The sequence below is a fragment of the Lynx canadensis genome, chromosome F2 (assembly GCF_007474595.2).
Source record: "Lynx canadensis isolate LIC74 chromosome F2, mLynCan4.pri.v2, whole genome shotgun sequence".
NCBI lineage: Eukaryota > Metazoa > Chordata > Mammalia > Carnivora > Felidae > Lynx > Lynx canadensis.
The window spans coordinates 23,982,656-23,995,013 of record NC_044320.2 but is presented as its reverse complement, the minus strand read 5'-3'; positions in this window follow the sequence as shown (position 1 = coordinate 23,995,013).

Genomic DNA, 12,358 nt, shown 5'->3' with positions numbered 1-12,358 from the left:
GTAGTTTTTAATGTTATTATTGGGAAATAGATCAGACATACAAATGAATGCATATACTATGTATTTTAAAGTTTAAAAAAAATAATAAAACAAAGGTCCTGCTTCTAGTAATGGCAGAGTAACTTCTATTTGACAGTCTCTCCTGCAGATAAAATTCTGAACTCTGGACCAGATATACAATAACAACTGTCATTGAAGAGCAAACAAAAGAGAACAGAAACTGGAAGGTATTTGACCCTTAAAAGAAGGGGACAGTAAGAGAGATCCATGTTTATATGTCTTTTCAATGAGTGCAATCTCCATTCTACTCAATGCCAGACAGCTAGAATTTAAACAGAAATTACTGTCTTTTTTGCTCGAGAGTTATAGTAGGAAGTTTCGGGGTGCAGGAAACTCACAGAGGGAACCCCAAAAGAAAATAATCATGGGGTGAAGCCCTGAAACCTGCATGTAAATGCCATCAAATCTATGTCTCCTGAGTGCATTTTTAAGGGAAATTTCAAGGAACTCAATGATAAGCAACAGCTGGTAAGCTAAAAGATCTTAGAGCTTTCGGCTATGGCCAACCAACCAGATTTCTCAAAGAACAGACAAAAAAATAATAGTAACATGAAACACAATTCTAGTGATTTGTGAGGCAATATAAAGCAGTCTAACATTCATGTGAAAAAGAGAAGTAGAGTGAGGCACAATATATGTTTAAATAAGTAATGACAGAAACTTCCCATATTTGACAAAAATCATAAATTTTTATAGATCCAAGAATAAAAAGAAAAAAAAAACACACACCAAGGCACAAGATTCATGTTGCTGATAACCAAAGATACATTGAAAATCTTGAGAGTTACCAGAGAAAATGGTACAATATATATAGGGCAACAATAACAAAATAATATGCAATAATGAGTTAACTTCTTATTAGAAGTAATAGAAGACAAAAGACAGTGGAATAACACCATTAAAGTTCTGAAATGAAAAAGAAATGAAAGCTTTTAATTCCAATTATGTAACAAAAAATATAGTTCAAAAGTACACAAAAAATTAAGATCAAGAAAAAAGGAATTTCTTATCAGCAAACTGGAACTCAAAAAATGTTCAAGTCATTCAGGATGAAGAGAAATGACATCAGAAAGAGATGCAGATTTACAGAAAAGAAGGAACATCAGAAATGATACATGTATGAATGAATGTAAAATGTTACACATATATTTTTTAATTTTTTTAATGTTTACTTATTTTTGAGAGAGAGAGAGAGAGAGAGAGAGAGACAGAGGCAGAGCACAAGTGGGGGAGAGGCAGAGAGAGGAGGAGACACAGAATCCGAAGCAGGCTCCAGGCTCCGAGCTGTCAGCACAGAGCCCGACGCAGGGCTTGAACTCACAGACTGTGAGTTCTCAACCGACTGAGCCACCCAGGCACCCCTTTTACCCATGTATTTTTTAATTTTGTTTAGAATTTCACTTAAAACACAACTTGTAACACAATAATACGTAGTTTATTATGACTGCAGATATAATATAGGAAGCAATGACAGCACACAGGATGGATATAAATAGAAACTACCCAAATGTTCTTCAGTAGACAGATAAAAAAATGTGTTATATACATACAGTGGAATATTATTCAGCCTTTAAAAAGAAGTAAATTCTTCTATTTGTGATATCATAGATGAAACTGGAATACATTATGCGAAATGAAATAATTCCATCACAGAAAGAAAAATACTGCATGATTACATTTATGTGAGCTACCTAGAATGGCCAAATTCACAGAAGCTGAGAATTCAGTGGTGATTGCTAGGGGATGGGGAGGGGGAAATCAGAAATTGTTGTTCAGTGGGTATAAGGTTACAGTTATACATGATGAATAAATTCTAGATATCTTCTATAAAATGAATGATGGCCTATCGCTAACACTACAGTGTTGTGTACTTGAAAATGTGCTAAGAGGTAGATGTCATGTTAAGTGTTACGCCCACCAAATAAGCAAACAAACAAAAAGGACAGGGTGCCATTTTGATTTTGGCTCAGGTCATGATCTCAGGGTTCCAGGCGTGGTTTGGAGCCCCCATGTCAGCCTCGCCCCCCCCTCCCCCCCCCCAATCAGGGCCCACATCAGGCCCACATAGGGCTCCACACTGACAGTATGGAGCCTGTTTAGGATTCTCTCCCTCTCTCTCTGTCCCTCCCCTGCTGTCATGCATGCACACCCTTTCTCTCAAAATAAATAAATAAACATAAAAAAATAATAAAAAGGACATATGAAATCTTTTGGAGATGATAGATATGTTTCTTTCCTTGATTGTGGTTATAGCATCACCAGTGGATGTATATTGCAACTCACCAAAGTGTATACATTAAATATGTGCAATTTTTATATATCAACTGTACCTTAATAAAGCTGAAAAAAATGAAACAGTACTACTGCAAAGTTGTAATGTTTTATATTGAGTCCTCTATTTTTAACTCTAAATAACTGTGGAAAACCAAAGACATATACTGTTATCAGAATAGCAAAAATTAATATAATGCAGAAGGCAGAGATCATTAGATTGGATCATTAGAACCAATGCTTTCTGAAAGAGGCAAACTTTATGTATGAAAACACAGATCTCTTAAAAGTAAAGAGATGAAAATATATATACTGTGCAAGCAGTAAGCATAAAAAAGCTGAAGGGGCTTCATTTTTCCATGCATATGTTCTCTTTTGACTTCTTGCTTTTCTCCCTTCCTGCCCTCTACCCTTCTTGCCATTCTTCCTTCCTTCTGCACTGATTCAGAGCAAAATTACTAGTTAAGCCATGTGTGGTTTGAGGCTATGCACCTATGTCGAGGCCAGGGGTCAGTAACCCAGCATGGAGTTTCAAAGCTCTGCAGGGTAAAGAGGGTCTCTGTCCAGGAGCAGAAAACACTGACCGGGAACATACCGGAGCAGGCTGAGTAGGACATCCACATGAGTGGTGGTAAAAGTCCCAAAGCAGGTTTCTGATTCCAAGCAAAGTAAGAATGTTTTCCAAGTGCTGGTGATGGATGATAACAATAACATGACTTACTAGACTTCAGTGTTACCTAAAAGCAAATAAATTCCTATATGAATGGGACACAGAAAAGAGGAGCACATAACCCTTGTAGTTATGAAAAAGTAGAGGGAGAAATTTCCAGAAGCTAAAGAACTACAGAGTGATGACAAAGGATAAAATAATTGTGCCAAGATGGAGGGTTCTGATAAAATTTTCCCTAAATTTACAGTTTTTCAAGATCCTGGGAATCCCTCCAATAATGGGAGTTTTTATACTGTGTAAGGTTTTTAAACCTTTTAAAGAGAGAAAGCTTTCTCTTTATTCCTAAAGCCCAATATTTCATGTGTTTAAGATATATATTTGTCTAGTTTTAGGACATTTCAGTCATATTTGGCAGCTGGGGAAAATACCTTACATAACTATATGCATAAGGTTCACTTTTTATTTATCAGCACATCCATCTGTTATCCACACAAAGAGTCAATATACATTTATGAAGTACTTTATTAAATCACCACTATAAGCAACAAAGAATAAAAACATAAACATTATTTTCTCTTGACGTATCATTCTTGAGAATATCCAGGGTATCAATGATAAATACCATTTTGTTTGATTCTAAATCTGTATCCAATGCTGCCCTATGATATAAGGACCTTTAAAAAACATTAAAATACAATTTGGTTACTATCATTTGGTTATCCACTGCTTTTGTTGTTACCATTCTTGGTCCTTTTATAGCATACAATTGCCTACATTTGGTGTCAAAACTTTCCCTCCTCCCAATCTCCGACTCAAATCAGGCAACCAGCTCTATCAGTCTATTGAAAGACCTTTGTCAAGGTTGCCAATAGACTACCAGATTGTTACATCTTGATCAATTTTTAGCTCCCATCTCACTTAACAACCATTGACAACATTGGACACTCCCCTCATGATTTTTGGACATTATTCTTTCTTGGTTGTCCCTCTATTTCTTTGTTAGTGTTTTTGTTTGTTTTGTTTTGTAGATCCTTCTTGTCCTCATGTCCCCTATAAATGGGCACAAACTTCAGATGCCTTCTCTTCCTAGATAATCTCATTCAGCCTCATGAAATTAAATAACATCTAAAATCATGATTCACAAATTTATTATTTCTAGCCTAGACATCTCACATAAACTTCTAACTTTTATAGCTAATTGCCTACTCAACTTCACTACTTGATATCTATCTAGTGCCTAAAACTAACTCTTGGTGAGTAGTAGCTTGATACTATTCAATTCCTAAGATAGGCCTGAAGTTCAAGTCTTCACTATGGAACTTTGTGGAATAAATCACGGTACTTGCTCTCAAAAGATAACGGAGATCAAAGAAGGGAGCAAGATATGTGAGAATAGATAGTAGTAAAATGCCATAGGGATTCAGAGTAGACAGAGGTTAATTTTGGGTGGAGAGGTTGGTCAGTTTTCATAGTAGTAATGGATTTGAACTTAACCTTAAAGGAATGTTAAGTATTTTATAGTGAAAAATAGGGGAGAATCACCCCCACCAGGCTGTGTAAACAGGATGAGTAAAGGCAAGAGGAATTTGGCATTTGGCATGTTTGAGAAATACTGAATGATTCAAAGTGATTAAACCATGAGACCAGTCCATGAGACCAGTCATAGCTGGTAAGGTAGATTAGAAGTTAAATTCTGAAAGTCTACTGTGAAATACTGGCCAAGAAGAAATAAACTGTTTTTCAGATAGGTGAGAGCAACTGAATAGGCAATCCCCCTTTAAGACAATGCTATATGCTTGCTGTTTTTCAATCCTGATACCCTCAGATGATACCTGTTTTTATGTAGGCTATTCCCCCTTCAATTGCAAATTCCTATTTTGCACTCACTTGCTACTCCTTTACTCCTGATAACTCCACCTCAGTCTTGCCTCTCACTTTTATGTTTGTTATAAAATTAGTCCACTTTGACCATTGTTTTTCTGTTCTCTTTCACTATTACTCCTAAATTCAGCAAGAACTATCTATAACACTACGCAAAAAACGTTGAAACCCCCTTTGTACACTGTTCCAGAAACATAATGTATTTTACAAAACAGATATAGATATTTTATAGTTTCCATGGCTGAATTATTAATTTCTTAAATCTATCACATGTAAATGTAATTCCCCTTCATACCTGTCAACTCTGAGAGCTAGAATACAAAAAGTATACTACTGTTGGAAGAGATTGTTGATTTCCTTTAAAATTAACCACCTCAACTAACCATATATTCCAAAAGTTTGGAGAGAATTCAAATTCCTGATCCAAAGGTAAAAATAGTCCCAATAAACTTGGTCTTTTATTCCAATCAGATCTTCACCTCTCCAGTGTGTTGGCTGCTTCATCTCATAGGATTCAAATATTTTGAGTCTCCCAGGAACAGAGAGCTTCAATGGTAACATATTAAGGAGACACAGATATTTCTCAAAATTGAAGATTTAATTTTGCCAAAGGATACATACTGGTTTCAATATTAATCTTTCTAGATTACAAAATTTAAAAATACAGATGTCTATTGCACTGACACTATCTTCAAAGTAAAAGTTTATCAGCTTATGTAATAAAGAGCTGGCTTTACTTAAGGAAATGTTTACACAGTTTGAGTCACTGTCTGGAAGAGCAACGGAGGCACTCACACACTGAAAGAAGAGTCACACACGCAAACAAAAGAAATACGAACCAATGTGAAAAAAGATAATGATATAAATTGACTGAAGGAATATAGAAGAGAGTGTCAACCAATTTAAATAGGAGAGACTGAAGATTTTGCAGAGTAGTTAATTTGAACTGGGTCTTTAAGCCTTTGTGTGGGGGTTGGGGAGATAAAAGAAATAAGTAAGGTAAAACAGGAATATGTGGGAAAATGTGGCACATTTAGGGAAAATATATAATTAAGAATTTATCAAAAAAAACAAAAAACAAAAAAAATTAAAAAAGAAAAAAAATTTATCATACAGGGTGTGTTAGGAGGAGTCTAGGCAGGGATGTGCTGAACTTGGATCAACAAGTATGAGCATTGTATGTCATAAAGAAGAATTTCAACCTCATCCCAAAGCAATAAAAACCACTATAAGCTTTAATGCAACGAAGAAGAATAACTAGATTTGCGACACAGAGTGTTGCTTCTTATGGCAGAGACATGTGTATTAGTGGAGGTGGAAAAATCTGTAAAGATGTAAGTCCAGGCAGAGCATCAATGCAGGAGCTCAAGTATGGTGTTATGATAATGTGTAATAAGTCAATAACCGGACTTAAGTCAAATTCAAGAGAATTTAAAAGAAAGATCCAAATAGTATATGATGGCAAACAAACAAAAACTGGATGCAGTTTGTGAATAATTGCTGAATAAGCTAATTGGTCAAAAAATAAAATGGACAGAGGGCAAATAGCAATTATTTCAAATAAGCAAATTTGGGGGGGGCACCTGGATGGCTCAGTCGGTTAAGCATCCGACTTTGGCTCAGGTCATGATCTCGCGGTTTGAGAGTTCGAACCCCGCGTCGGGCTCTGTGGTGACAGCTCAGAGCCTGGAGCCTGCTTCCGATTCTGTGTCTCCCTCTCTCTCTGCCCCTCCCCTTTTCACGCTCTGTCTCTCAATAATAAATAAACGTTAAAAAAAATTTAAAAAAAAGCAAATTTGGTACATGATGGTGTCACTGGTGATATAAGGTCAAGTAAAAGGATCTGTATTCATGTATGTGGCACAAAGTAGAAGAAAAGAGGAAGAGAATGGAGAATCCCGAGTTGAGCTATTTGGAGATATGTTGGTCAAGTTCCATAATTGTGGGAGTTAATTTATAAATAGCAGGCTGAATTTTGCTTAATGTCAGTAAAATTTATCATAGTGTTTAAATCTATCATTGTCATTTTTAGACACAGCCTACTTTGAGCATATATATAGAATTTATAAATTAAATGAATACTCAAAGAAATAATAAGGTTATGTCAGTATTTGAATTCTACTGCAGCACATAATTCTCTGACATGGTCAAATCTTTGTTTAGTTTCAGTTTTGTCCTCTATAACGTAGGAAAACAATTCTTAACATGCGTCACTGAAAGAAATAAAGAACATTACATGTAAAACTCTTAGCCAGTATGTCTAGCACAAAATGAGTACTCATTAGATAATATTTATTACTCTTAATAGAAAAGACCTTGAAAGATTTCTTAGTAAATTCTTACTGATATTTCCTGGAACTTAGCTAAATCAGAGTGGGAGGGTAAATTTTTTTCTATTGAAGGAATTAGAAAAAACAAACAATATTTTACAAGTGTTTCTTTGGGCAATGGACTTCATTATATTCTAAATTATAACCTTCCCTATCACCAAATAATACTCTTTCAGTGAACACTCAATAAATCACAGCTCACTCTCTTAAAAATGTGAATTCCAAATTTAGTTTTTTCTTGTTTCTTAATCTTTTCCATAGTATTATTTTACACACATATATGCCTCATTATTTCTACTATTCCTCAGAGATTCATTCCCTAGGATCATGGTCTTTGTTCTCTTGCCTTCTCCTTCTCTTTTAACAAGATTCTGTAAACTTTATAGCTGTAGCTTATCCACACTTCCTTTCACACAACCTCTGCCAATTGGCTCCAAAAGTGTTTTTCTATGGCGCACTCAGAGACCAGTTTGCTGTGTCTCAAAATTTGAAAACCTCCCTGTGAAACGTATCTTAAGTTTTAGGTGGTCAAGAATATATTTTCATATTTAAATGGAATTCCCAAAATTTAAATTAACTTGGTCATCACAGAAGAAAAAAAAGGTGATTACGTCAAGTTCATCTGCTTCTTAGAAACCATTATTATTATTATTTGAAAATAATCTGTTTCCTTTGCAGTGTTCTCAACCCTGTCTGACTCAATGACTCCTTTAAAAACCATACTATAGGGGCGCCTGGGTGGTGCAGTCGGTTAGGCGTCCGACTTCAGCCAGGTCATGATCTCGCGGTCCGTGAGTTCGAGCCCCGCGTCAGGCTCTGGGCTGATGGCTCAGAGCCTGGAGCCTGTTCCGATTCTGTGTCTCCCTCTCTCTCTGCCCCTCCCCCGTTCATGCTCTGTCTCTCTCTGTCCCAAAAAAAAATAAAAACGTTAAAAAAAATTTTTTTTAAAAATAAAAACCATACTATAATGCCAAATCTATTATTCTAAAATTAAATTAAAAGATAATATATGCTACACATATACATAATTTTATAACAAGAGTAATGTCCTCTGTAATATAATGGGGGCTAAAAGAAAAATAATGTATAATTAAATTAAATGAACTTTAATATATAAATGCTCTGATATCACCACACTGGAAAACAAAATAAAGTGGCCACATATTTGCACATACTCATTTTATGAAAAATAGTATTAGAAGTAATGCCAATAAAAAAAGATTTATATTAGAATAAAAACTGTTGTTTTAATAAGTTAATAAAGGACCAGACTTTCTTGTGTATGGTAACAGAAAGAGGAAAAATAGCTTCATTTAAAGTAGAAATGTTATAGCAAGTTGAGAACTTTCAAAGTAGAGAAACCAAGAAATATAATGTCGTCCTAAATGACCTTATTGATAAGGAGAGTGTCTGCATGATTCCGTACGTTATGGCATAGCGTGTGTTATGTAAACAAGTCTTCTATCCTGAATTCTCACTACCTGTCAAGCATATATTCAGATTCTAGAACTTGAAAAAATGAAAGGAAAATATTGATGAAGGGTAACAGAAGATGAGCTGGAAAGGAAAAGTAAGCTAAGAAGGTATAGAAAGTGAATTCCTCTGAACACATTTCCGAAGACTAAAATAAATAGGCAACCCCAAACAGGTGAACATTTCAATACGTAATGTTCACAATGTGTATTTTAATGTTATAATTTTTAAGTGTATTGCAATTTTACCATTACTACATTTCTTATGTCTCTTATTTGATACTATTTTGCTCAAATTTATTAAAATTGTGGTTTATGGGACTCAGTGGGTCACTATATGAATGACTAAGAAGACATTCAGAGCTATGTTAAAATTGGGAGAATTTTTCATTTTGTGACACGATCCCACTAATTTCAGTGGTGTTCCTCCAATAACTGTAGCGACCCAAATGCTTTTGCAGATTTCAAAAATGCTTTCTAGAAGAGGGGTAGTATCACCCATATTGAGAACAGAACTATATCTTCAGCTCCTTTCTGAGATTTATAACATGGAAACTTTTTAGAAGAATAGAGACAATGTGGATGAGTCTATTATAAAGAGACAACAAGGCATATGGTTTCCTTAAATCAGACAAGTAAGGTTCAAACCCCAAATTTCCAAGTAAAAGTCTATGATATTGGACAAGTTAATTATCCTCACTGATGCTCTGTTCTTGGGTAACCAACCATCCTGGTTTGCTTGAGATTTTCCTGGTTTTAAAACTGAAAGACCCATGTCACAGGAAACCCTTAAGTCAAAGGCAAACTAAGCTGGATAGCTGGTTACCCTAATTTCCCCTATTGGCAAAATAGAATATCCTCATTAGATTTTTATGAAGTTGAGTCATAAATGAGAAAATATTTGAACACTACTTAAAACAAAGTCTAGCACATACAAAGAAAATTGCGGATACTATTATTATCATTATCATTATTTGATCCTAAATAGGCAATTGAGTAAAATAACTGGGAAAGTGAATATACGCTTTAATTTCAAAGCTAAAATCTCAATTTACATTTTCCTGTATATTGAGCACCTTAACATCTAGGCTAAACGATAAAATCTACAAAAGAACAATAGTAAGTGATAATTAATTAGTATTCTTATATACAGTGGAGACTCTTTTAACAAGTTTGACTATTTCATTTTACTTTCATAATTTTCTTATTTTTCTCATTAAAACAAACAGACTTAGTGATGTTAATATTTGCCAAAGATCACACAGTTATAAAACTGAAATAGGACACAAAACTTCACATTGATTGGACTCTCAATTCTTTGCTTTTTAAGCAACCTGCTCAATGGTCTCTTTTAAAAATTTTAATGTTTATTTATTTTTGATGGAGATAGAGGGGGGGAGAGGCAGAGAGAGGAGGAGATACAGAATCTGAAGCAGGCTCAAGGCTGTGAGTTGTCAGCACAGAGGCCAACACAGGGTTCGAACTCGCAAACCGAGATATCATGATCATGACCTGACCTGAAGTCAGACACTTAACCAACTGGGCCACCCCTGCACCCCTCAAAGGCCTCTTTTAATGAAGGGAAAGGAAATTACAAATCATTGAAATGAAGACCAAATTTCTCAGACTATGGTACTAAAATGTTCAGCTTCCTCATTGTCATAAATTATACATTTATATTCCCTGTCAAATGTACCTTGCTAGTGAACTTGAAAGAAAGAGAAAGCAGAATCATCACACAGGATGGGAAAGGATTCTCAGATTCAATGATTCTTTGAAATAGTATGTATCAACGAAATCCCAGCATTTCAGGTTATATTCCCCAGTAGCAGAGTCTGTGACAATCAGTGAGAGTGTTTAGCTTATTTAAGTGTAATCCCAAGCTACACCCAAGAAAGAAGAAATGTGAGAAAGGGAGAGGACAGCCAATAAAGAATGCACTATCAAGCCCGATATCACGAGGCAACTGGAAGCTTATCCTGCCAGGGAGCTCAAGGAGCCAGTGTAGAACATGTGACAGAGTTGTCCAGCGAAAGGTGACGGAGCTGGAGCATCAATCCACCAACCATCTCCAGTCACAAGCAGAAGGTAGCTCCCAGTAGACATTTACTCTCTACTATTTTCTTCCAGAGCAGGCTTCGGCCACCAGAGAGAGCCCTCAGACAGTTGAAAATAGGTCAGGATGCACTAAAATACACAACCCAAGGGGATCTGGCCAGGCAACAACAGTGTCTGCTACACCATGGCAGTCTACTTATCTTTTCTCAATGCTACTTCTATTTGGACACATTCAAATACATTCTATTATCTACTCTGCCAGATATACTAAAGGATTTTAATTTTCTATGTCCTTGTTGAAGCTGTCCAGTCTTTGCTAAATCCCTCCATTTCTCTAGTTGGAAAAAGCATACTCTAAAAAGCTTGTCTTAAATATAACCACTTCCATCCTCCTCTCTGGCTTCTCTGAGAAAAAAAAGAAAAAAAAAAAAAACCTAATTTTTCACTTACATTCTCTTCATATTATTCATGTCTTCTTTTTTTATATATATAAACAAATTAGTATTTATGTATGTTTCTAAATCACTCAGAAGCTACCTGCCAATTTTGATCTATTTGAGAAGTTTCAAAGTACTATTTTGACACAATATATATATATGGTTACTTATACCTATACTACCCAGTACTTACCATGTGTTCAATAAAAGTCAAATTGGAACAAACATAATCATCTTAACCATTGAAATCTCAAATAATGGCCAAGTATTTTGAATACTAATGTAGATTTCTGTTCAATAAATGGTTAGTATAATATTGCCCATCGTTTAAAAATATTTACATGAGGGGGCGCCTGGGTGGCGCAGTCGGTTAAACGTCCGACTTCAGCCAGGTCACGATCTTGCGGTCCGTGAGTTCGAGCCCCGCGTCAGGCTCTGGGCTGATGGCTCAGAGCCTGGAGCCTGTTTCCGATTCTGTGTCTCTCTCTCTCTCTGCCCCTCCCCCATTCATTCTCTGTCTCTCTCTGTCCCAAAAAAATAAATAACCGTTGAAAAAAAAAATTAAAAAAAAATATTTACATGAGATTATCTCAGAATAGCTTTTCCTGATTCCTAATTGGATATTTTAAAAAATTACTCATAAATATATCTGAAATTAATCCTCAGGTTATTTTTCTGTATATTTTCACCTTTGTCTAGGTTGATTTACAAATATCACCATCTAGGCAGACAGTTTTTGGAATTTTCCTTTGAAATTCTTCAGAATAAATATTTTCAAAGCCTAAGGGACACATAGGGACATACGTTTAATATTCTAAGGTTATTTTTCTGTAATTTCAACAGATTTTTGTACAGAATATCAAACTGTATTATGAAAGTGTTTCTCATGCCAACGCAATTCACTACTGATTTTCTTCAAATCTCAAGTCTTGATCAAAGGCAAAGGACACCACAATGATTTCCCCTTCATTAAGCAAATAATTTTCTGTAAATAAACCACTAGATTAATTTTAAAGCTACTGTTAGCTTACCTTAAATGTAAGTAAGCTGTCTTTCACACTGAAATTTCTTGGTGTTTCAGAATTTATATCCAGAGGTACAATTGTAAAGGACAGGTTATGTTTTTCTTCTAAGTATACCAAAGAGAAACAGAAACTTGGATGAGGAAGGACATGAAAC